Source organism: Barbus barbus (genome assembly GCF_936440315.1).
Source record: "Barbus barbus genome assembly, chromosome: 6".
NCBI classification, from domain to species: Eukaryota; Metazoa; Chordata; class Actinopteri; order Cypriniformes; family Cyprinidae; genus Barbus; species Barbus barbus.
Window position 1 is genome coordinate 1,616,456 of NC_136734.1, and position 25,410 is coordinate 1,641,865.

General features: G+C 35.8%; 1 protein-coding gene across 1 annotated transcript in view; it reads left to right on the forward strand.

Annotated features, from left to right (window-relative positions):
* LOC306871772 (guanine nucleotide-binding protein G(I)/G(S)/G(O) subunit gamma-10-like) overlaps nucleotides 1-25,410 on the forward strand; it is a 480,959-nt gene that overhangs the window by 448,529 nt on the left and 7,020 nt on the right. The window lies entirely within an intron of this gene.

The window sequence follows — 25,410 nt, forward strand, 5'->3', positions numbered from 1 at the left end:
GAAGGGATTTCCCAGCATTTTTTGAACACTGTCCAGTTGCAAATGTGATATTTACTTACAACAATTCAATAATAAGAAGTTGATATTGTGGTATATATTAGACACAATATTGCAAACGTGGAAATATTACCTATAAAGAACTGTTGTGCGTCTCCTAATAAAACACAGGTGTTGGACTTGAAGCAGTGTGTGACATCAAAGTACTGCGAGAGCATTTTACAATTTTTGTTTTGATGTTTTGTTAAAGCAGTGTTGCTGTTGTAAAGTTATACAGCTACAGTTGGGTTTTAATGCATTCTTTAGTCCTTCCTTATCACTCGGTATTTACAGGATTTCTTGTAATGGAGTAATATTTGACCAGCAGTATCTGTACTTTCACTCAGGTAATGGAGTTGTGTACTTTGTCCATCTCTGCTAAAAAGTAAAACTGGCTTGAATGTAATGTAAAAGACGAAAGTGCAGGTGTCGTTTCAACCACGAGGGGGAGACAACATATCACTCGAGATTCACTTTACTCTCAAACAGTTCACACTTCCAAAGCATCTATATCAGAAGTCTTCAACCCTGTTCCTGGAGACCCACTATCCTGAAGAGTTAGCTACACCCCAAATCAAACACACCTGAAGCGGCCAATCAAGCTCCTGAAGACTGCTTGAAAATTGCAGACAGGTGTGCTTAAGCCGCTTGGAAATAAACTTTCCAGGAGAGTGGGTCCCCAGGAGCAGGGTTGAAGACCTCTGATCTATATGATATATTTGCATACGTGTGCACAGAATAATGATTCCTAATGGGTTCTTTGGCTACAGAAACCCTTCTGCACCTACAATAAAACTAACAGCTGTAACTAAGTGTGTTTAAAGTCTCTCAGGTGAGACACAGAAATCAAGCACATGAGATCTGGAAAATGCAGTATTTTGGAAAACTCGCGCTAAAAAGGTCAAATTTATCGCCCCTCTCAGCGCTGGAGGAAACAGGATTTTAACTCGGGTGGACAGGTGAAGATCTCTGGAAGATTTCAGACCAAATTTGAGGTAAGTTCTTCTTGAATGCAACATGGCGGCTCCAGACAGTGTCAGATTAGGATAATAAAATGGGCTATACCTGAAAGTGCAAACAGTACAGAAATAAAACAAATATTGTGAAATATCAGATCAAATAAAGTGTAAAGCGCTCATTTTTCTCTTTTTAGCTCTTTGTGGTACTCAGGTGTGTTCTAAATGTGGATACATTTGTGTTTTTGGCCATTCAAATGCATGTTGATGTAACATGTTTTGCATCTGTAGTTATTGTTTCTGAAGCAGATTTTTAAAAAAGATAAGGCAAGGTTATTTTTATAGCACTTTTATTGAGTAAGGACACATGTGAGCGGGGAGTATTTGCTCTCCATGCTTTTTCAAACCCTTATTGAGAAACCTTTGTGTTCTACATCTCAATGTAAGTTGCTTTATTGCAGTGCTTCTCAAAGTCCGGACTCCGGTCTGGATCCGGACCCGGAGGGAATTCAATCCGGACCCGCTTCTATTTCATATTTCAAGAAGACTAATTATATTTCCTACTTTGATAAACGCACGTTAAACTTGTAAATCATTTGTTTATTTATTCTTGTTTTTTTTATGTCTTTTGGAGAAGGTCCGAAATTGCAGGCGAGATATTGAAACTTTTCCTTCATGACATTTGTTGTCATCATGACATCCAGTGAGCGTATGACCTTTGACGTAATCGGGCGACATTTCACCGCTAATATTTTAATTTTTTTGTTTTGTTTTGCTATCACTTATATTATGGCAATTTGTCTTATAGCAGTGCCCAGTGTATACATTTATTTGTGGCGGCTTGTCACAATATCAAAACTGACCGCTACAAATAGATTTTCCAAAAGGCTTATACTTTGTTGAATAAACTGAGCACTGCGCGTTTCAAAAATAAAATGCTGCGCGGGTGTTTTTATATGAATGTATCTTTTAAAAGAACCGTCCGTTTTCTTCAGAAAAGCTTTGTCAATTTTCATTTGGTCTTTCCTGTAATGGCTGATAAAGTAGCACTTATTTGATTACAGTCGTTACCGGGGAAACAGCTATATATCACGCTCCAACAGCGCCTCCTGCTGGCAGAGAATCAACTTGCATTTGCTAGTCTGCGGGAAACACTGGTGTCTGTCAGCAAACATAAACAAAAAAGCATGCTTCAGAACTGTTTTGAGAAGGTGCTTAAGTTTTGAGCCATGTATTATTACTATGAATTAGGCTACTACTACTACTGTTACTATCTAGTGCCCTGCAATAACCATTTACGCAAACTCTCTTTTGATATAAAGGGAAAAAGAGAAAATCGGCCCAAAAAATCAGCAACATATATCGGCCATAGGCTGCCCTGATTTCTAAATATCGGCATTAGCCAGAGAAAAAACATAGGTCGACTTCTACTGCTGACACTTAAATTAATTGTTTTGCCACTTTTGCACTTATTAAAGTATTTTGAATGCAAAGGGAACCTTTTTTTTTTAAAATGAGTGTTTATTTGTTATGTTATGTATGTTTATTAAAAACACGTTTTGTAATAACCAATTGTTCCGGACCTTTGACACTGATGAAAATTCAGATTTGGACCTTTGAATGTAGACTTTGAGAACCCCTGCTTTATTGTTTCTTTAATATTATCAGAGGTTTTATAATGGGAAATGTACTTTGCTTCCTGAACCTCATGATGTATTGTTTTGTTTGTCTAGAAGGTTTTTGTATTCACCTGATTTTGAGGGCATCTCAACTGGTCAGTGTTTCTGATTTACTATTCACTTCAACATCAAACATTACAAGTGACAGGACCACATTTCGTGTAGCAGTGCGATCAGTCTGTTCATACTTGGAGGCAAAAACCTTTTAAAGGTCTAATCAGATTTAAAGTCCTAAGTTACCACCAATGTCTTTAGTTCATCACAGCGTTGCAGATGGTAGGATATTACAGGGATAAAGTTCAAGATCATCCATGGCAGTAGTTCATAAAGTAATTCAGAAGAAATTCCAATGTTGAAGTGAATAGTTTGGGTCCCAGTTCCGATGATTGTCCTTGACGTATGATGCAATCATTATCTTAAGAGTTCTATTCACCATTTCTGTCAAATTAGTCTGTGGATGGTATGCAGTGGTGAGTTTTTGAATTGCACCCCATTGTCTGCAGGTAGCATGCAGAAGTTGAGATGCAAACTGCGGTCCTCGGTCTGACACCAAATAAGTAGGTACCCCCCATCGAGTAAAGATCTCCTTGATAAGAATGTTCGTTATCAAAGGTGGCCGCAAAGGGAATACCTCAACCCACTTTCTACAGTAATCCACAGTGACTAGCAAATACTCGTTCAACTTCATGCTTCTTGGAAACGGACCCATAAGATCAATGCCAACCATGTATCCAGGTTCTTTTACAGGAGTAGACTGAAGGGTTCCAGAAAGTTTAGATATACGCGGCTTGCATTGCTGACAGACTTGGCACCGTTTGCAGTAATCCCATACTTCCGGTTGAATTTCTGGCCAATATACCACGTTGAGTAATTAACGTAATGTTTTAATTCGCCCAAGATGCCTGCTCAAAGGATTGTCATGAGCAAACTGGAGAAATTGCTGCCGTAGATCTTTTGGGATGATTACTTGCAAAGTATGCCCCTTTTGTCCATCAGGAATACATCTGAACAAAAAGTTGTGTTCAACATAGCAGATCTGTTGGGGGTCAATAGGGTTGAGCTTTGCTTCATCCCACAGAGGTTGCAATGATTGGTCACTTTTCTGGCTTTGACCAAGTTCTTCCCAAGTAATTGGTAAATCTCCATTCACATCTTTTGCTTGGCATACTGCAACACATCCAAGTGGCTCCTCTTCATGCATCACACGGGACAATGAATCGGCCACTACATTACTGTGAGATACCGGACAGGGAGATGTAAAGTCAAATCCTTGGAGTCCTAGTAAGTCTTGATGTTGGGCGAGGATGGTTAAAAACCCAAGTGAGTGCGGCGTGATCTGCAAGTACTACAAAAGATCTCCCTTCCAGGTACTGTCGCCACTTCTTAACCGCCCAGACCACTGCAAGGCATTCTTTCTCTGACACAGCATATGATTTTTCTGCTCCTTTAAGCAGCCGGTAGGCATAGGCAATGACATGTTCTCCCCTCTCTGACTCCTGAGTCAGTACAGCCCCAAGTCCGATGTCACTCGCATCAGTTTGCACCTTGAATGGTCTACTTGAATCTGGTGGCATGAGAACTTGGGCCTTTTGCAGGGCATCTTTCAAGTCTTCTAAAGAATGTTGGCAATCTTCAGCCCAGTTCCATGGTATCCCCTTCTTAAGCGCATGAAGTGGGGCAGCACGTTCTGAAAAATACGGAATAAAGCGATGATACCACTCTGCAAGACCTAAGAATCGCTCAACTTTAACATTTTTGGGTGTAGGAAAATTCTTAACAGCATTCACTTTGGAATCCTCTGTCTTGATCCCTTCCTCTGATATGACGTGTCCTAGATAAGTCAGTGATTTTTCTTAACAATTTACACGTCTTAAGGTTAAGTGTTAAGCCAGCTGATTCCAATGCAACAAACACTACCTTCAGATCTTGGAAGTGTTGTTGAATGTCTCTGGAGTATACAACAATGTCGTCTATGTACACAAAACCGCATTTGCCTAGAAGAAATCCACCATAGATGGCATTGTTGCTAATATCTCCGCATCATTCATCACGTACAGCTAAATATTCTGCGCACTTCTCTAAATAAGTTATTGGGTCTTCATCTACTGTGCTCCCAAACTTAGGTAATTCTATTTTTACAGCCATTTTGTAAGGCAGCTGGTGTAGCATGGGATTTATCTGTGCATCTGGTGTTGATGTAATAGTTGGTGTAGAAGTAGCTCCAGGCGTAAGACAAAACAAGGACTTGAGATGGTTGTCTCTCCTTTTCATGCAATCCATCACAGCTTTTCCCATCTCTTGCAGTTGGTCTTCTAGAGATTTCTTCAGGAGACTACTTTTCTTTTCTACAAAGTCAGTAAGTTTCTCCTCCAACTCTGTCAGACTTTGAGTGTCAAGAGATGACTGAGTGGTCATTCGCTTTGCCAAATCTGGCATCTGTCCCTCTACAGCAGTCAAACGATGGTCATACTGCTGAAGTCAATTCTGAACATATCTTTCTACTCCCTGGACACGTTCCACACTCTCTTTCTCCATCTTGTCCATTCTGAATGCCAACTGACTTACCCTTGTTGCAATGGTCAGACTGATCAAACTTTCCTCATCCGGTGGTGGTGGAGGTGGTAGACAACTTGAGCCATTATCCTCTTCTGACGCAATCGCCCCTCCTTCTGATTCTATATACAAACTGCTGAAGGAGTGTATCAGTTCTTGAACTGGCACGTCGGGTCATGAAAGGTTCAGAAGTGTAGTCTGGATCCATTTTGGGAATAGACTCGCTGTTGTCTCATGCAGGCGATTCTGCCAAGAATAAGACTAAAAAAGATGAAGCAACTATCAATTACAAATTGTATCCTACCACTTGGGTGAACAAATGGGGAAAAGATTGATGTTGTACATGGATATATTGGATAGACATGGCATACGATTGATTCAAAGAACACTCATTCAATTCACTCTTCAGGAAATTTGCTAAAGCGGTAATCAAAGTCCCTGTTCGGCGCCAAATTATGTAAGTCACCAATATCAAATGTCACAAAGAAAATGAAGGGGGATCAATCACCAGTGAATAGCTTACTATATTTCCTTTAGAAGAGCATAGAAGAATAGTAAATCAGAAACACTGACCAGTTGAGATGCCCTCAAAATCAGGTGAATACAAAAACCCTCTAGACAAACAATACAACATGAGGTACAGAAAGCAAAGTACATTTCCCATTATAAAACCTCTGATAATATTAAAGAAACAAAGCAACTTGCATTGAGATGTAGAACACAAAGGTTTCTCAATAAGGGTTTGGGAGAGCAAATACTCCCCGCTCACATGTGTCCTTACTCAAACCTCCCACTCCTCTTATTCTCTAATCTAGAAAAACTTGACTAACAATGACTCCCTTGTGCCCCCTCATGACTGGGAGTAAAATTACCACTTAAGTAAAGTCGTAAAGTCGTGACGTATTGTCAAGTATGGTGACCCATACTCGAAATTGGTGCTCTGCGTTTAACCCATCCAAGTGCACACACACAGCAGTGAGTAGTGAACAAATGCACACACACACACACACACACACCGTGAACACACACCCGGAGCAGTGGGCAGCCATGCTGCAGCGCCCGGGGAGCAATTGGGGGTTCGGTGCCTTGCTCAAGGGCACCTCAGTCGTGGTATTGAGGGTGGAGAGAGTGCTGGACATTCCCTCCCCCCACCTACAATCCCTGCCGGCCGGGGACTCGAACTCGCAACCTTTCGATTACGAGTCCGACTCTCTAACCATTAGGCCACGACTTCCCCCGTACTTAAATCACAGAAGTAAGGTAACCGCTTACTAGATCCGTTACAGCGTCTTTATCTCCTGTTAAGTGGACTATATTTTCAATATATTTGTCAAAATTATGATTTATTTCTTTGGGGCTAATTTCTTTGAGTGGAAATAATTGCTTTCAGTCACATTCTGTTAAATTCCTTCAGTTTTCTGCTCATTAAGTTGCTTGTTTAGTTATTAGTAGTCATATCAGAGGAACAGCTTGTGGTGATTTTCGTTTTAAGTGAGGTCACAACTAATGAAATACTGAATAAACAATTAAAATGAGCCATCATGTCATGGACAAATCCAGGATTAATTTCCTGTCGTGTTTTCCCAGCAGTGCTCTGTAAAAACAGTCTGTGGTCCTCTGGAGTCCCTCTCATTGTGATTGACTCGAGGGGTCAGTTTCTGACATTTTTACCCAGTGATGTTATGTGTCATAACACGTTATATGATACTAGTCCCTATTGTTCTGTTGCTTCTTAAAAACACACATTTCCAGCTTTTTGTTATGGTTATTTATGGTATTAGAGTGCTTTTGGAGTTATAAGTAAATATTAAGCAATCCTGCATCCAAAGAGCAAAGATTTATGGACTGTATACTCAGTAGCATCTTTTGCATATTTTTCCTTTAGGTAATTGCACATTTTTATCCCATAATTCTGACTTTTCTTGCAATTGCAAGTTTGTATCTCACAATTCAGACTCAAGTTTATATCTCTTAATTCTGTTTTTTTTTTTTTTTTTTTTTTTATATTTATAGATAAATATTAATTTGAAACCGTTTTAATTTGTCATGTAATACAGAATATACATTTATTTGTCATGTGCAAATAATCTAAGGACAGAACATATAATTTGGAGGTTCTCTAAATAAACCTTGTCTAATTAAAATGGCATTAGAGCACATTTACTTGATAGCCATAGGGTGAGACGGGTTTTAGGAGAATTCTCAGATCTTCACCCCCAGTGCCTTTTGCTGTTATTAGAACTACATAACCATCTAAGTGCTTGAAACGCAATTTTTTTTTTTTTTTTTTTTTTTTTTTTTGCCTTTTCAGGCTGACCTTACTTTGTGACCCAGTTTCTGTGTGGAAAACGTACTTGGGCTTAAGTTGTTTGTGAAGTTAGAAAGTTCTGAACATCATGCTTTAGCCTAAAAATGTTCAGTCAAAAACATGGTGTCAGTTGCTGACAGCAGTTTCACTCTTATTTTTCTCATCATATGAGATTATACATTGTTTATTATAGACTTGCATTCTCACGGTCAAATGAATTTGATTTATTTTATTTACATGCCAACATGTTTATTAGTTTAGCAGATGGTTTTATCCAAACCTTAAAACAAAGCAATTCCTCCTGATCAGACATAAACTGCTGTATATCACCTTCCACACTTGAAGTTAATTGGCATGAAATTGATTTGTTTTCTTAGTTCATGTTAGTGTTTGCATCAGCTATTGACTTTTTCCAGAAGGCACATATTAATATTGTTTTTCAAGGTTTCATTTGCCCATTTAAAAATCCAGAGGTGATGAAGGTGTGAATTTACAGCAGGTCTTAAACGATCATTGATTATTTATTTTATGGGTGGCTTTTGAACTTCCTGTCAGAGGTTTTATTACTGTTATAAAACAGGAAAAAATTTGAATTGGCCTTCAGTGTTTTGGGTATATTTCATAACCCATAAAGTTTATTTTAATTTTTTTTACTAATTTACGATGACAGATCTGTTCCATCAGAAGAGCGGAGATATCACAATCATAAAAAATGACATTGAGTGTCTGTGTGCTTAAATGATGTTCACCCAAATTTGCTGAGAATGTGCTCACCTTCAGGCCATCCAAATGTAGATGAGTTATTTGCAATGTACCATTGCATCTCTTGCTCCCCAATGGATCCTCTGCAGTGAATGGGTGCCGTCAAACAGATGCTAAAAACATCACAATCCAGTCCATCAGTTAACCTCTTGAGAAACCAAAAGAAACAAATCCATCGAGACATTTTTAACTAAAATGCGAGTCCATAATCCATAATAATGTTTCCTCCAGTGAAAAGTGCATCTCGTGTTGTCTCTCACATCAAAATCCAACCACATATTAGTTTAGAGCTGTTTTGGCTTGTGAACGCTGCTTGATCTGTGCAGATTTCTCTCCTGATTCACACCAGAACAGTTTTTCACTAGAGGAAGCGTTATTATTGACTCGTATTTTAGTTAAAAACATATTAATGCTGGATTTGTTTCAGCTTTTGTCTTCTCCAAATGTGAGCTGATGGACTGGAGTGGTGTGGATTGTGTTTTTATCAGCTGTTTGATGGCACCCATTCACTGCAGAGCATCCACATATTTCTTTCGTCCAATCATCTGTCTTCCTGCGTTTGCTCAGATGCATCTCTAAAGTGTCCTGTTATTCTGCATTGTTAAATTTATATTGTGTAAACATATTTCTTATCATATCTTCCGCCTGGACATTTATGAGACCAGGAAGAGAAATCTGTTTCCTTCAGATTTCTATACATCCCTCTAGGAAGATCCTAAACTCCTTGTCTTCCGTCTGTTGGCGTCCCGCTGTGAGTCTGTGCCATGTCTGTTCTCTATGAGAACGTGCTGCTTCTTTTGGACACGTTTATTGACTTAATCGCTTGAAACGATCTCAGATTTGACTGATGCAGAATGACAGTGTTTGTGGATTGACGTAATGAGGGTTGCTTGCAACAGCGTTCTGTCTCTGAGATGGCATAAAATCAGATGAGGATATATTGAAGTGCTTCTTGACGCCTGTCATCGAATCTCAAACGCTCGCTTGTGTCACAGAAGATTAAAACCTCAGCTCGTTCTTCACTCATGCAGCTTACTTTATTAATTAAAACTAGAAATGTCAAAATAAAAGGGCTTTTGTATATGCGTGTGGCATAAAATATTTGCTCTGTTTAACCTTTTTTGGACTAAGTAATTTAAATTCAAAATGACATGAAAGCCTGGAGCCTCATTGATGGAAAAACAAGCAGAATGAATCATTCATAAATGTTATTCTTACATAAATTGTTGCATTATTCATTCTGCTTATTTTGTGAATGAGATCTTTGATTTTGAGGTTGTGACTTTCTAGACCTCAGGGATAGTTTCTCTCATTGGTTGCTAGGTTTTTCTGAATGGTTGCCATATGGTTGCTCTGGTTCAGATTGTTCAGGTTCTGGGTTGTTGTTGCTAGATTCATGTTTAATGACCCAATCCCAAATGAAAGCAGAATGAATTTGTGTGTGAATAATGATAAAATCATTCTTGCATAAAATGTTGCATCATTTACGTTGCATTAGGCCAGGGCGATATGCCAAAAAATTAAATCCCCCTTTTTTTTTTTTTTTTTTTTCAGAATATTTGACCGATTCTCGATTTTTACCATTTTTAATGACACAATTTTTGAATGGCACCTAGTGATATATTCTACTTATGGGCCTTCACAGATGTTGCTAGGGTTTTGCTTTGTGCTATCTAGGGTCTTCTGGGTTGTTGCTAGGTGCTTTTTAATGGCCCAAGTCAAAAGAGTCCTGAAGCAGCACTAATATTATAGGATGCTCCGGAGTTGTAAATGGTAGCCAGGGAGTTGCTATGCTACGGAAGTTCTAAGCGGCCATGCATTATTATAATTTTTCTGTCTTGTTTTGTCGTTATCAGAACTTAATTTTCTCTGTGTATTCGGCATGAGAAAATGCTATAGAAGCAGCATCATCGCAGCATCATGGATGATCGTATTCGCTTTTACTTTGATCAGGGACTCACTCAAACTGAAATAATAAAAATAAAAATATGGTATAAGTACCAGCCCAAATATTGAAGGTGTTGTGTGTGTGTGTGTGTGTGTGTGTGTGTGACCGACTACATTGATCCATGATAGAATACTTTTCATGCATATTCATACTCGGCCATTTTAGCTCTGTGTCTGTCAATGATTGACGACTTACACATAAGTGTTCGACACTTGAGAAGGAGGCTGTCGGGTCTGCAACTTTATCGTCGAAGACAATATAGCGACCCTGATTTTCTCACGATAGCTACAATTACGTCGTGAGAACTGTTTTTAGGTTGAGATCAACAACTTTCGTTATGTCGAGATCACGAGAAAACAAGACAGAAAAATTCTAATAATGCATGGACTTCCGTACTATGCAGTTGATGGTTTTTAGAATGTTATGTGGTTGCTAAGGTTTTTTGAATGGTTTTCAAAATGTTGCATTTGATTGCTATATAATTTTGAGTGATTTGCTGCATGATTTCTAGAGTGTTATTGGTCTGGCGTGTTCTGGTTGGTTGCTAGGGTTTTGCTATGTGGTTGCTAGGGTCTTCTGGGTTGTTGCTAGGTGCTTTTTTTTTTTTTTTTTTTTTTTTTTTTTTTTAAATGACAGCACTCATGTTTTCATTAACGAACGACCTTGTTCTGTCTCAGTCTGATGTGTCAGTAGTTACTGATGATCTGCTCAAGGAAAGGAAGTCGTTGGAGGGTTTTTTTTGGCGCGTGTGTCCCATTAAGCCCCAGTGTCTTGGCATCAGTGCCAGCATGCTGACGCATCATTCGCTGCTTTACTCTGATCATCAGCACACTTGAGTCAGACCCGTCGAGCACTGGCACTGCAAATGTAGGATACAAGAACTTGATCTGAAACCCTTCTCGTGCCCAGTTTTTTTTTTTTTCTGTAGTTACAAAAAAGGCCTGATTACTGATCCACATTCCGGTGGAAATGCACCGGGAGAGCGAATGCCCAGAGAGACTCCAGCTGGTGGCAGATTGTGTGTGTAGGCGCAGTTGTGACAGAAGGAAACGATCTCTTAAGGCCAGTAGTGGCACCTGTGCTGTTCCAGAGCTGCGTGCCAACAGCCCTGCTGCCGTCGCTTCTTTCTCCAAGTCTCTGTCCCTGGGAAATAATGCGGACACTCTTGAAAGACCCCATGAAATCAAAAAGCGAGTCGTGTGTGTCAAATGTATTAATTGAAATTCTGTATAATTTGCATAAATCTATTAATTGTTAAAATAATTAAATGTATGGTTTTTTTTTATGGTTTGTATTAACAAGCAAGTTTCAATTAGTTAAAAATATGCACGTAAGCGGTAAAAGCATCAGTGTTTCTGGTTGTGTGATGAATGAGCTGTGACGCTCTCATTCAGTTCTGAGCCTCTGCTGTCTAGGACTAGTATACTTAACTAAAACTAGAAGAAATTGAAGCTTATTTTTTTGCCACAGATTAATCGCTGCTTTACAGTTTGGACTTTGATGCAACTCAGAATTGTAACAAATTTGCAATTGAGAAGAATATTCTGAATTGTCAGCTATAAACTTGTAATTGCGCGAATAAAAGTCACAATTGAGAGAGGGAACGTCGCAATTATCTCTTTTATAATCTTTATTTCATGGTTGCTAGGGAGTTGCTATGCAGTTGCATTTTTTGAATAGTTTTAGAATGTTGCTAGAGATTTCAGGATTGTTGCTTGTTGCCTCTTTAATGGCTACATAAATGGCTTGAAGAAAATGTTGCATTATTCATTCTGCCCATACAGGTTTAGTATACTTAACTAAAACTACAAAAAAAAATATGGAAGCTTATTCTTGCCACAGGTAATTGATGCTTTCTATCTTACAACTTAAAATAAATATATATATATATCTCAGAATTGTAAGGTGTATATACACAAGTGCAAGAATAAAGGTCAGAATTGTGAGATAAAAGGTTGCAATTACTTAATTTCTTTTTCTGTGGTGAAAAAAACACATTCGTGTAAACTAACAATTCTGAGAAAAAATGGTCAAAATTGCAAGATATAAATTTGCAGTTACTTATTTTATGATAGAAACAAGCTTTCATAAAAGAGCATTCCTCTTTTTCATTTAGTTTATCTTGATGTACTAAAATAACTACAACTAAAATAAATAAAAATGTGAGAGACTATATAGACGTTTTATAAACGCACAACAAAATGACTAAAACCCTAAAATTAATATGGAAATAAAAGCAAATCCAACATATTTAGAGAAAACTATAATAGCATGATGCTAAAATAATAATAGTACTGTCTGAAAAGCATCAGACAAATATATCCAAATATATATTCCTCCAGTCCATTCACACACTGAGAACAGTGTAGCAGATTGTTTTACACACACACACACACACTGATGCACCTGAGATGAGCCGCAGCCAGGGTTTATTTCTCTTGGTGGATATTGTGGCTCATTTCAGCTCCATTAGAGCAGAACGAGCAGCACATGAGGAGAACAGGATGACGGGTGACAAATGCGACCCCCATATGGAGCCGCCGTGTGTTTGAGTGACAAGCGCTTTCCTCCTTGACGACAACATCATCTGTGCTGACGTTTCAGATCTAGAGGAATGTTTGGGTGATTGAAATATTCCATTAGTTTTCATTCTGTAGGCAGAAAGCTATTCTGCTCCGCTGCCAAAACGTGAATGTTGGTTCAGTGACGTGATTCCCAGAGCGATCTGTGAGCTGCACAATGACTAGGTTAAATCCAGGACCTGAAATCCATTTTAAAATGATGGATGCTTTTCTTCTTTTAGAAACCCATCTATAATCTGCTACTTTAAGGGAATAGTTCACCCAAAAATGAAAATTTGCTGAAAATGTCTTTACCTTCAGTCGGTCCAAAATGTAGATGAGTGTGTTTCTTCATCAGTGTTGTATATTTGGTTGCATTGTTATTTAACTACAGCACCCAGAATGCACTGTTACTTTCCGGAAATGTTCTGGTTGAAGTTGGTATATAAAAAACGAAGTAAACATAGCAGTTGAGCAAGCTAACTTGTGTGTCATCTTATTCTTATTGCAACGTTCATTTCTTTCACAAAGACACAACAATCAGGTTTGTAGAAATGCGTCTCTGCATCAGTGTCTCAGCAATGGATGCTCTGCAGTGAATGGGTGCCGTCAGAATGAGAGTCCAAACAGCTGATTAAAAACATCACAATTATCCACAACAGTGGTGGACGAAGTACACAAATCAAGTACTTGAGTAAGTACAGATACGTATTATAAAATATTACTCCAGTAAAAGTACTGCTTTTTCAATTTTACTCGAGTGAAAGTACAAAAGTACTAATTTATGTACTCAAGTACTGATACATTTATTTAGCAATTTGATATAGACCACTTGATTTAATTTTATATTGGCACATATTTTTATAATCCTACTGCTCAAAATACCTGGGATTGTCCCAAAATAACCACTATATGGAGTCCAGATATATATTTTGTTGTTGATATGGACTACGTTGATGAGAGTGATGTAATGTTCACTGTGAAGCTTACATTGAGAGAACTGATTTGACCATCTCATTTTCACCAGTAAGAAAAAAGTGCTTTAAAGATTGTTTTGCAGACCGTCTAAGTTATATATGACACGAGAATAAGGCCTGAACATTTTAAGGAAAATATAATTATATTTTCATTATTATTATTATTTTATCTGGTCTGTGGTGCAAAAACACCCCTGGTCAAATGCCCCAGAGAGCATCACTCTGATAATGACTGTAGTTACCATGTTCTGAACATCACATCCTTTCTGTTTCCCTCAGATATAATCTATAGCTGATTGAATAACAATATTTGGACTTTATATCTAAAAATTTCCTCAACTTAGCACCAGCAAGCTTGCTAGCTAGACAGTTAGCATCAGCTAACAATATTTACTTATTTTCAGTATGTCTACTCGGCTAGTTGATCTAAACAATATAAAAATGTATACTGATCCACAATCCACACCACTCCAGTCCATCAGTTAACATCTGGAGAAGACAAAAGCTGCGTATTTATAAACAAATCCACCATTAAGATAACTTCAAAACCTTTGCTTCTAGATAAAATAATGGATAATGCAGAGTCCATAATGCATTATAACGCTTCCTCCAGTGAAAAAGTCCATCTCCTGTTGTCTCTCACATCAAAATCCAGCCACATATGAGTTTAGAGCTGTTTTGGACCGTTTCTGCTTGTAGGGTTCAGACACTATAGAAAGAAATATGGATTATGGACTCGTATTTTAGCCGGAAGCAACGGTTTGAAGTTTAAAAACATCTTAATGCTGGATTTGTTTCAGCTTTTGTCTTCTCCAGATGTTAACTGATGGGAGTGGTGTGGATTATTGTGATGTTTTTATCAGCTGTTTGGACTCTCAGTCTGACGGCATCCATTGCTGAGCGAGTGATGGAATGCTACATTTCTTCAGATCTGTTCCCATGAATAAACATATCAGCAAATTTTAATTTTTAGGGGAATTTAAGAAACTAAGAAGAAACTATTTCTTTAAAGAACCTAGAAACCAAATCACTGGTTTAGAGAAACTACAATAATAATGATTTTAAGAGTAGAAAAGCAGTCTGTTGCTCAAACAGTAATGCATGGTGCTGTCAACATCAAACTCCTGGGTCTCATTCTCAGGGATTGAGTGAACTAAAAATGAATATTGCAGTACAAGCCACTTTAGGTAAAAGCATCTGCCAAATGCATGAAAGAAAACTCCCACATCACATCTTTCATGTCACAGTTTTTTCCTTAAACGGCAATAAGACCAATTTTTTTAAATCATTTAACATTTTTAAATTTCTGGTTTTATTGTGTTTTTTTTTATTATTTTACTTTTATGTAAAGCACTTTGAATTACCATTGTGTATGAAATGCGCTATGAATAATCTTGCCTTGCCTAGAGATTGCATCAGATTCCCCTGCTTATCCACATTCATTATATAACTCTTGCTGTATTTACATTTGGCAGATGCATTGCAATGAAGGTGCAATATACATTTTCTTGCGTTCAAACTAATTTCTCCTGAGGAACTTTAGTTGGTGCTTTGATCTGTAATTGAGAACTCAATTAAATCTTCTCAGCTAAAGATCAACCTCTGAGCATTGTAAGACTGTATCTATGCAGATTGTAGGATAAGTAACAAAATAAAGGGATGAACTCTGCATGACATAGATTGCATTTCGTGCTCCACAAACTGCAAGCCCTGCATCGCATGCATGCTGTCAGAGATGCTTTAAGAGCGAGAAGCATGGTCTCAATCTCATTAAGTCCCTATCAGCGTGTGTGTGTGTGGGTGGCTTATGCAAATGAAGCTCTGTTAATGGAAAGCAGAACTAATTAAGTGAAACTGAAGCAGCGGTCCTGAGAGATGCACTGTGAAAGCCTGTTTTGTGTAGCATTTTTCAGCCTCCTCACACCCTCTTCCCTTTGAACAGATGATTGTCAGCAGAGCAGAGGATTATGGGATACCTAATGTAAAATGTTTTTTTTTTTTTTTTAACCTTTATTTTATGGAGATTTATTTTTTTCCCAGTAGGTTTTAAGGTTTATATTTTGGATTGACATTAATATTTAACATTTCATTATTTATGTTAATTGTTTTGTCCAGTATAGGTTTATAGGTTTTTTTTAGTTTAAGATTGGTATTTAAAATTTATTTTAAGTATATGTTTTGTCTAGTATTTAAGGTTTATATTTAAAATTAAATTGACTATTTAGAAATATATTTAATACACTAAAAAAACTGTATATTGATGGCATGAATAATGGTTGCATTATTTTCTCAAATGCATATTTAGGCAAAGTTTTAGTGGCTTTTTTTCCAGCACGCTTGTGTTTACAATCAAAGACCGAATGAAGGACAAAAGAGGATAAAAGCAGAAAGATGCTGTTGTGACATTTAGAGATGAGCGAGGACAGGAGAGACTCTGGCAATCCCTCACATTCTCCTTCCTCTGTGCAGAAATGTGACTGATGAATAATTCATTCCGCTGCGGCCGTGAATGATGAATGAGCCCGTGTGATTAAAGAGAGGTATACTAATTAAGAGAGAGAGAGCGAGTGTGGGTGTGTGTGATATAAAATCATCAGCCAACACATTTAACAATGTTAATGTCATTAACTCAAGACTCAAGAACATCCTCGTTTCTCAAAAAAAGAGCTTGCAGAAAACAAGCAGCCTATCAAGTTCCCTAAAAACTTTGTCAACATCATTTGACACTTTTGACTGCAGTAACGGCCACGTCTGCAGGATCAGAAACCCCTTTGAGTGCTGAATGAGGAAAACACTCTTTTTGGTTTAAATGCTGTTACAAAAAGTTCCTAAAGAACTTCCATTTTAATTGAGCATAAGCAGTGTTTTCATCATGGTGTTTATATGCGGTTGCTATGGTGTTTAGGGCTGTTACCGAGGTGTTGCTATTCAGTTCCTCTAGTCTCTGTGATATTCCACGTCCATTTTTGTTCATATGATGCTGAAAGTAACGTACAATTTGAATGTATTGAAACATCTAAAACATAAATGTTATCACATTTACAGCTACAAAATGTTAAATATTTACAAACTTTATCATATAAAAAGATACTTGTATTGATGCACATTTATAACATTATTGATGAATTAAAAATAGCTTCTTCAAATGTTAATACCATTTTGTTTATTACTTTATCCAGTAGGCTTTAAGATTTTTTTTTTTTTTTAAGTTTTAATGCACATTTTCGCACATCAATACATAATGCACATCAATGCTGAAATGTATAATTTGGACATTTCGAAACACCTAAAAAGTAAACATTACTTATTTACAACTAAAAAACATGAAAATTTCAACATGAAAGGATTTTTGTAGATGCACTCTTATCATGTTATTGATTAAATGAAATAGCTCCTTGAAATTTATGTAAATATTATTGCATATTTACTTGACTTAAAAACAAATATTTTTTTAATCTATTGTCAGATATTTGTATAGATGTTCTTATTTAATTTTATCGATAAATAAAGACAATTTTTGAATTTGTAGTAAGTGTGAATTTGCAGTCACTGCCATAGATGATCGATGAATAAAGGCTTGAATTGAGTCTGTTCCTTGCAATCGTATGGATTCTGAAGATTTAGAGCACACACATTAAATTCTCTTTAAAAAGGACTCTTTTGCAAGTCTGTAAAGTTGTTCATAATTTTCATTTAGATGCTGTCAGTACATCAGTATTGTATGATTAGATGCTGTCAGTATTGTAATTTTCAGTCTCTATGTAAATGTAAGTACATGTATGTGTGGCAGAACCACATTTTACATAAAAATACATCTGAATACTCATGAGATCATGTTGTATTCAGTCTCTAAATGGCTCAGGTTCACCCTTCATTGTGCATCTGCACAAAATTATTTCTTACTCAGTACTTTTGTCTTGTTTTCCAGTGCAATTTGCAATTCATAAATCAAGAGATATTTACTCGAGAAGCAACTTGACATTAGATATTAAGTCTTGTTTTCTGAGAAGTAAATGAGTTGTTATATCTGCCAGCGGGGTCAGAAAAATAATCTTGTTTTCCCTATGAATTAACTTTATTATTGATCCACTGGCATTTTTTCCTTGTTTTAAGCAAAAACTTAAACTTACATGTTTTTCAGAAAACTATCATATCTAATGTCATTTAGCTTTTTTAGTAAACGTATTTTGATTTATGAATGTTATTTGTACTGGGAAACTAGTCAAAAATACTACAGTAAGAAAGAAAATAATTTGTTTGCAGTGTGTGGGATTTATGCTCCAGCAGGTTATATAAACAATGCATCTAGTAAAATAACATCACACGATTGGAGGAATCATTGTTTTTCATGTGTGCATTTGTGGGAGCGTGTGTTTTGTTGTGCATGTGTGGGAAGACTATGAATATGAGTGTGTGTGTAGGTGGTAAATGTATTTTTGCGAGGATGGGTTTCTTCACGACCACAGGAGGAAGATAAAAGAGCATCTGCTGTGTTGGTCAATACATCTACGTCAGGTCTCAGCGTGGGTTTTCTTCCTCAAGTGTTTTCATATCTTTGTATGAATGTGGGTTATTGTTACAGTTTTTGTTTACAATTAGATTAAAGAATTAATTTTGGGTTACAACTCGTTTTTAAACCGAAACAATAGTCTTGTTATAAGTGTGTGTGTGTGTTTCAGAAGCGTTATGTAAGGTGTGTGTCTAAATACAATATGTGATTGTATGTGGGATGTTGATTGCATTGCATTATGGGAAGAACCTTTGGACATTTGAGAAGCATTTAGAGAAAATGCTGTGGGATATTGAATTTGTGTGTTTGTATATGTACTTTAACATGTTTTGGAAACCTTTTTGTACCCAGAAGTGAGCTAAACCTGAAAAAACAACTTTTTGGGCATATCCTCATTTGCAGAAAAAAATATACAAAATTAATTTACAAAATAAATTTTTGGTAACACTTAAAGCCATTATTTATGATGCATTATAATGCAGTATATAATTTTAACCAAAATGCGTTATAATATTTAAAAGGTTCGTTTGTCGTGTTTTAATGCATTATAATTTCTAAAGGTGTAACCATGAATGGATAAGTATTACTTTAACTGTGGTTACAATTATTTATGAGATCATACAATGCATTACATAAGGTGCATTACAAGGTGTGATTCATTCACTAAAACTAGATTTTATTAATGCATTATATTTACAATCCGAATTCTGGAAATGTTGGGACGTTTTTAAATTTGAATGAAATGAAAACTAAAAGACTTTAAAATCTCATGAGCCAATATTTTATTCACAATAGAACATGCATAAAATAACAAATGTTTAAACTCCTGGACCATGTTTACATTTGGCATCCTTTTTGCATGATAGAGCTTTAGTTGGCATCTGCAGATAGCATGACGGATTGTGTTTACCGACAGTGGTTTCTGGAAGTATTCCTGGGCCCATTTAGTAATGTCAATGACAGAATCATGCCGATGAGTGATGCAGTGTTGTCTGAGGCCCCGATAACTATGGGCATCCAACAAAGTTCTTTGGCCTTGTCATCAACAATTTTTTTGATGTTATGCACTGTAGATGATGAGATTTGCAAAGCCTTTGAAATCTGACATTGAGGAACGTTGTTTTTCAAGTATTCCACAATCTTTTTACGCACTCTTTCACAGATTAGAGGGCCTCTGCCCATCTTTACTTCTAAGAGACTCTGCCTCTCTAAGACATCTCTTTTATGTTACAGACCTGATGTCAATTAACTTGATTAGTTGCTAGATGTTCTCCCAGCTGAATCTTTTCAAAATTTCTTGCTTTTTCAGCCCTTTGTTGCCCCCTTGCCCGTACTTTTTTTGAGACAAATTTGATTTAGTGGATACAATTTATGAGAAGTGTAAAATTTCTCCATTTAAACATTTTATTTATTTTCTATTTTGAAGAAAAAATATTGGCTCATGTGATTTTGAAAGTCTTTGTTTTCATTTTATACAAATTTAAAAAACGTCCCAATATTTCCGGATCTCAGGTTGTAAAGTCTAAAAATATATATATATATATATATTTTTTTTTTTTATCCTGTTGTGTTAAAAACTGGGTACTTTTTGGTTTTGGAATTGATTTCCATGCAATTTGCCACAATCAACACTATGAAAGACACTAAAGATTAATGAAAAAAGAAAACTTGTACCTCATCAGGGACTCAAAAAGATTAAATATGTGAGAAATATAATCATTCCCATCTATTTTATTGCTACTTCTTTCGAGTTAAGGGATAATTTGTACCAAAAAAAAAAAAAATTAATTAAATTTTAAGAAGAAATAAATGGTTTAACCAGTATTTAAAAAAATCAAGTGTGGGTGAAAGTGACTGAAACCCAACAGAAAGGTTAAAATTGTAAAAATACTGAAAGCTATCTAGGTTTAGGTTCGAGTACTCATAACTATCTGTGTATAAAACAATAGAAGTCAATGTGATGTCCCCAAATAGAGTAAGTGTGTGTGTGTGTGTGTGTGTGTGTTGCAGAGCAATGACGCAAGCCATTCAGCCTTTCCGCTCTTACACACTTACCTTTTATACAGACTTACCTTTTACATCTTTCTCTCTCTCTCTCATGTATTTTCCATCACAGCTCTGTCCCATGAGACGTGCTGTATGAGGAACGACCCCTGCTTCATTATTAAAATACAGAGTGTTTGTTTACTCTTCATTTTATCAGTGAACACTTGCTCTCAAATCTTTCATGGTGAAAGGATGAATCACAATGTGTGTTTTATGCTAATTAAAACAGCTCCGTTTTATTCAAATACTCAAACTGAGCAAAAGCAAATAGGTGCAGATGCTGATATTTATGTGATGAAATATCTTGTAATGTAAATCAGTGAGATCTTTATAACATTAAAGCAGATACTTGCATAATATTATATAAATATCAGTGGTCACTCCAATAAGATGTCTTAGGAATATGAGATTTAAATGATCCAAAGATAAAATGCAATGCTGATGGAGAGATGAAGAAATAAACGCTCCTCAGAAGATGTGAGATGTTTTGGAGGCTCACTGAGGAACAGTGAAAGTAAAGCTTCTGGAAACAAACGCTCAATTAATTAGGCTAATGAAGTTCTTTGTTTTGTGTACAGAGAATGCAAATAATTCAGTGTTTCTCAAGTAAATATATACTATTTTAAAGATTAATATACATTTGAACCCTCTGGTGCAGTTTCCATACAAAATCTTAATTTTTGTATTTTTCTTTTGTAATATCAACCTCAAATTCAGAACACAACTCGTTTAGATTTATGGCTTTAATTGTGTGCAGTTTTAGAGTAAAACATGTTTAGGAAAATATATATTATAAAAAAATACATTTTATTTTTATTATTATTGTGCATTATTATAATAAACTTCTGTAACTCTAATTTTTTCACATTTTAAACTTGTTTTACGTCAGAAATGATCATCTTTGTCTTTAAATAAGACCAAACTTAAGACCCCAAAGCATTCACGATTTGAGTTTAAGTTGGAAATTTTATTTCCAGGTCTATGCTCAGAAAGTGGTGAATAGGTAATAAACGGATCATAACTAATCCCTTAAAAAATAATAAACTATATCAAACTAAAATATAGGACATTCATGTAATTGAAATGGGGGAGATAAAAAAAAAAAGTCAAAAACGTCTAATCAAAGACTGATGTCAATGTAGTTTATTTTTATTGTAGTGTTTTGTTTCTGTATGTTTCAGTGTTTGATTGTTTTGTGAATCAGTCACAATGTGATGCAGCTTTCCTAAGAAACTGTCACTAAATAATGAGGACTGTGTCAAACCCAAAGCATATTAATTCTCTTGTCTCTGTTACAGTAATGAGGCTCATTCTCTTAAAATAGACTGCTTCCGGCGGCTTTCAATGGTCTTTGATCTCAAAGCCGGCATCATTGATCTTTCATTTCTTAAGACAGTCGCTCAGCTGCACAAATAACCCAGCACTGACGTTCCCAGAGCCTTTAATGCCGGCTGGATCTCTCACGCTTTCAGCCAAACCTCAACAATGGACATTAGTTTAAGAGCTTGACGTGTTTGCTTGAGATTATGAAATCTAATAATTCAGGATTTGTGACCTGTGAACAGCATTTCTCTCCGCTCACAGTTGACGATGCGGTCAAACTTCCTACTTCCTCTTCCTGCTGTGAGCTGGAGGGAGAAATGCACTTCGTGAAAGTGAGCAATAGACGTGTGGTAGAGGTTAGAGGTAGAGCAGCATTCTGGGAGCTTTTCACTGAGAGACCTTCATGCTATATTGTGTTAGATTACATGTGTCTTTATGTGTTTAATTTGTTTTCAGTTGCTTTATTTTAAATCATCTTATGTTTTAAGTTGCTTTATGGTTTAAGATGTTTTATGTTAGCTTTAAAGTTATGTTTTGTATGAAATAAAATGACTTTGACATATTTTGGTTATATCGCCACACCTTAAGCAATGTTAAATTTATGTTTATTGTGTAATGTTGAGAGGTTTGTACAGGGTTTGTCTCATGTTTGGTTTGAGTCTTATGCTGAGATCAGCTTACAGGAGACGTGACACAGATAAAAGAAAAAACACAACACCAGAAAGATATCCCTTCGCCTCAACACAGTCCAGCTATCTGTGCCACATAAGGACAAAGTTGCTGAAAAAATAATAATCATTTTCTTTCTAAAAAGAAATAAGGTATTTATTTTGACATTTGGAAATTGCATGTGCAAAATGAGACGGACAACAGGTATTTTGGTTTGTAAATGTGAGTTGAAATCCAGTGGTTTTATTCTGTCTGTAGTTGAAGATTCACAACCCAAACACATTGTGTTCGACACAAACCATGTTTATTCTCGCTGCTAGTGAACCAGTATTTAATGTAATCTGGGTTGTATTTTCTTTTACCCCGTGTAGTTTTATTCATGGTCATTGAGGATGAGGGCATCACACGATTGATGATTGTCTAATTTAACCTGTTTACAGACGAATTTGCTCAAACACCATAGAGTTTTCTACCATAGAGACCTCAACAACAATGATTTGACTTTTTTTTTTTTTTTTTTTTTTTTTTTTGTCTTATTTTTATGTGATTGTATGCTTCAGAACAGATTTGGGTTGCATCGCAGCAGCGGAACACACCGGTTTAGACCACAGTAGGTTGACACAGATGGTTATGTTCTGCTTTTTTGGTGGTTTGGATTAAGATTAAGATCTATGTGACAAACTGGGACAGATCTCCGCTCCATCACTCAGTTTTAGTGATTGCTGATGCAATTGTCGACTTTTGGCTTGGTCTAAATTTTATTTACATCTGAGCAAAGTTACCCCACCAATAAATATAAAAAGACGAGGGTCTGAGACAGAAATTATTGACCTGTCTTTGCTTGTCCTTTCCTGACGAATTTCATCTTTTTTCACAAATTCCATTTCCTTTAATTTTTCTGGATTCCTTTTTATTAGTTTAATGACATTTTAAAAGTTGAAAAGCCTGTCTCAGTTCAATTCATAAAGCTTTAACAATTTAATAATTCATTAGGCTACTTTTTTTTTTTTTTTTTTTTTTTTTGTAAAATGTGTATTTTAGTATCAAACTATTAGTTTTTTTTTTTTTTTTTTTTTTTTTTTTTTTTTTTTTTTTAGATTTTCGGTTTTAATTTGTTAAAATTTGAGTAATTTTTTTGCACTTTTATTCATCCAAAATTTGCCAAATTCCAAGACTTTCCACAATGTACAGTAAATTCTATTTTAATGACTGGATTCCATAATTCTGTCCGTGTTTTTCACATCGCAGAAATCACAGGAGCACATACCCGCCCTCCTCCAGCGTGTGCGTGTGCGTGTGTGTGTGTGTGTGTGTGTGTATATATGTATGTGTGTATATACATCAGTCTGTGTGTTTGGACACATGTACGTTATGTCAAGAGTGCAGAGACCAAACATTCAGAGCAGACCAAACACTGCATTCACTCAAGAGATGTTGTGATGAGGTGCTGGAGATTGGAGATTGACCTCTGACCTTTAGCGAGGACAGTATGGAACGGTACATACAGAGAACACACGGCGTGGAATGTAAATAATGTACATTCACAGGATATTTCACCTCGATGCTCTCCTGAACAATAGATACAGAACAATAGATGGCTCTATACTGTATATTTGGTGAACTGAATTGATTGTGTTAAAATAATTGACACTGGATCAGTCTGTTCTCAGAAACATTGGGACTGTTTCTATAAAAGGGTCTCACACACTTTCTCTGGTAAAGATCAGATTATTCCTTTTTATTTTAAAAACTTTAATAAAAGGGCTGAAGTTGCTCAATGAGGAATTGACCGTTCGCTTACACGAGCTTGTCAACATAATGTTTATTTTCATATTTTTAACTCTCTTTTAGAATGTTGATATTATCAAACTGATTTGTTGAATTCCATTGATAATATTTACTTATTTACCTTAGAACTAAATAAAGGCTACTGACTTTTGTTAATTGCTTTACAAAAGACTAAAAGGACAGAAAGTGATATTGAAAACCTGTTCATTGAAATCAAATTATTATTATACTTTTTTTTTTTTTTTTTTTTTTTTTTTTTTTTTTTTTTTACCAAGAAAACATGTTTAGTTTAGAAATATTTTGGATGAGTAAAAAATAATTGTTCAGAATATTATATTTTATTTATTATTATTATTATTATTATTACAACATTTTAGGACTATTATTGATTTTGGAACATAAAATCATTTCACTAATTTTCACATTCAGCCACTCAAACTAAAGAATTGAAATAATTCACTGCACAATGTCTTTATTAAAAACAACAACAAATAAATAATAAAATAATAGTAAAACAAAAGCAGCAATACTCTGTTTTTCTACTTCAAAATCTCATGTTTAATTCAATGTTGCTTGCTGTTTCTGTCATTTTTAATGAAATTTACTAGTACTTTGAGTGAAAATTGTAAAACAATTAATTTCCTAATTTCAATTTTAGCAGTGTATACTATAATATAATTATACTATAATATAAGTGTTTATTATAGTATTTTATTTTTTGAATTAGCTTTTTTTTTATGTTCAGTTTTATTGATTTTTTTTATTTATTTTTTTTAAATATGTTTATTTCAGTTTTAATAATTTTAGTACTTGAAACTTATTCTATTTCAGTTAGTTCTTAAAAATAAATAATAATTTATTTTTATTTGAGCTTTTGTTTGAAACACAATTTTTAATCCTAATAGTTTATTTAACAATAACACAATATACTGAATATAATACAACTAACCCCACAGAATACCCTAGCAGCCATCCACAAGTGCCACTAATGTTTTCTTCGGAAATTAGTACCTGGTGTAATTATTATTATTTTTTTTTAGGCGTTCATAGACTTGCAGGATAATGACTCAAGAACACTGAATGCATTGTTTACTATCACATCCTATCACAGTCAACTTTTCCAGACTAATTTCCTCTCTGGTGTTCAATGTAATTGTCACCAAGGAACAGCGATTGTGCCTATGGCTGATTATCAAGCCCAGATTGGTTCGGTGGGCTCGATGTTTATCAGGTGAACACAGGGCACACCCCTGCTGAGAGCGATCGGGGTTTACAGCACGGCCGCACAGAAAAC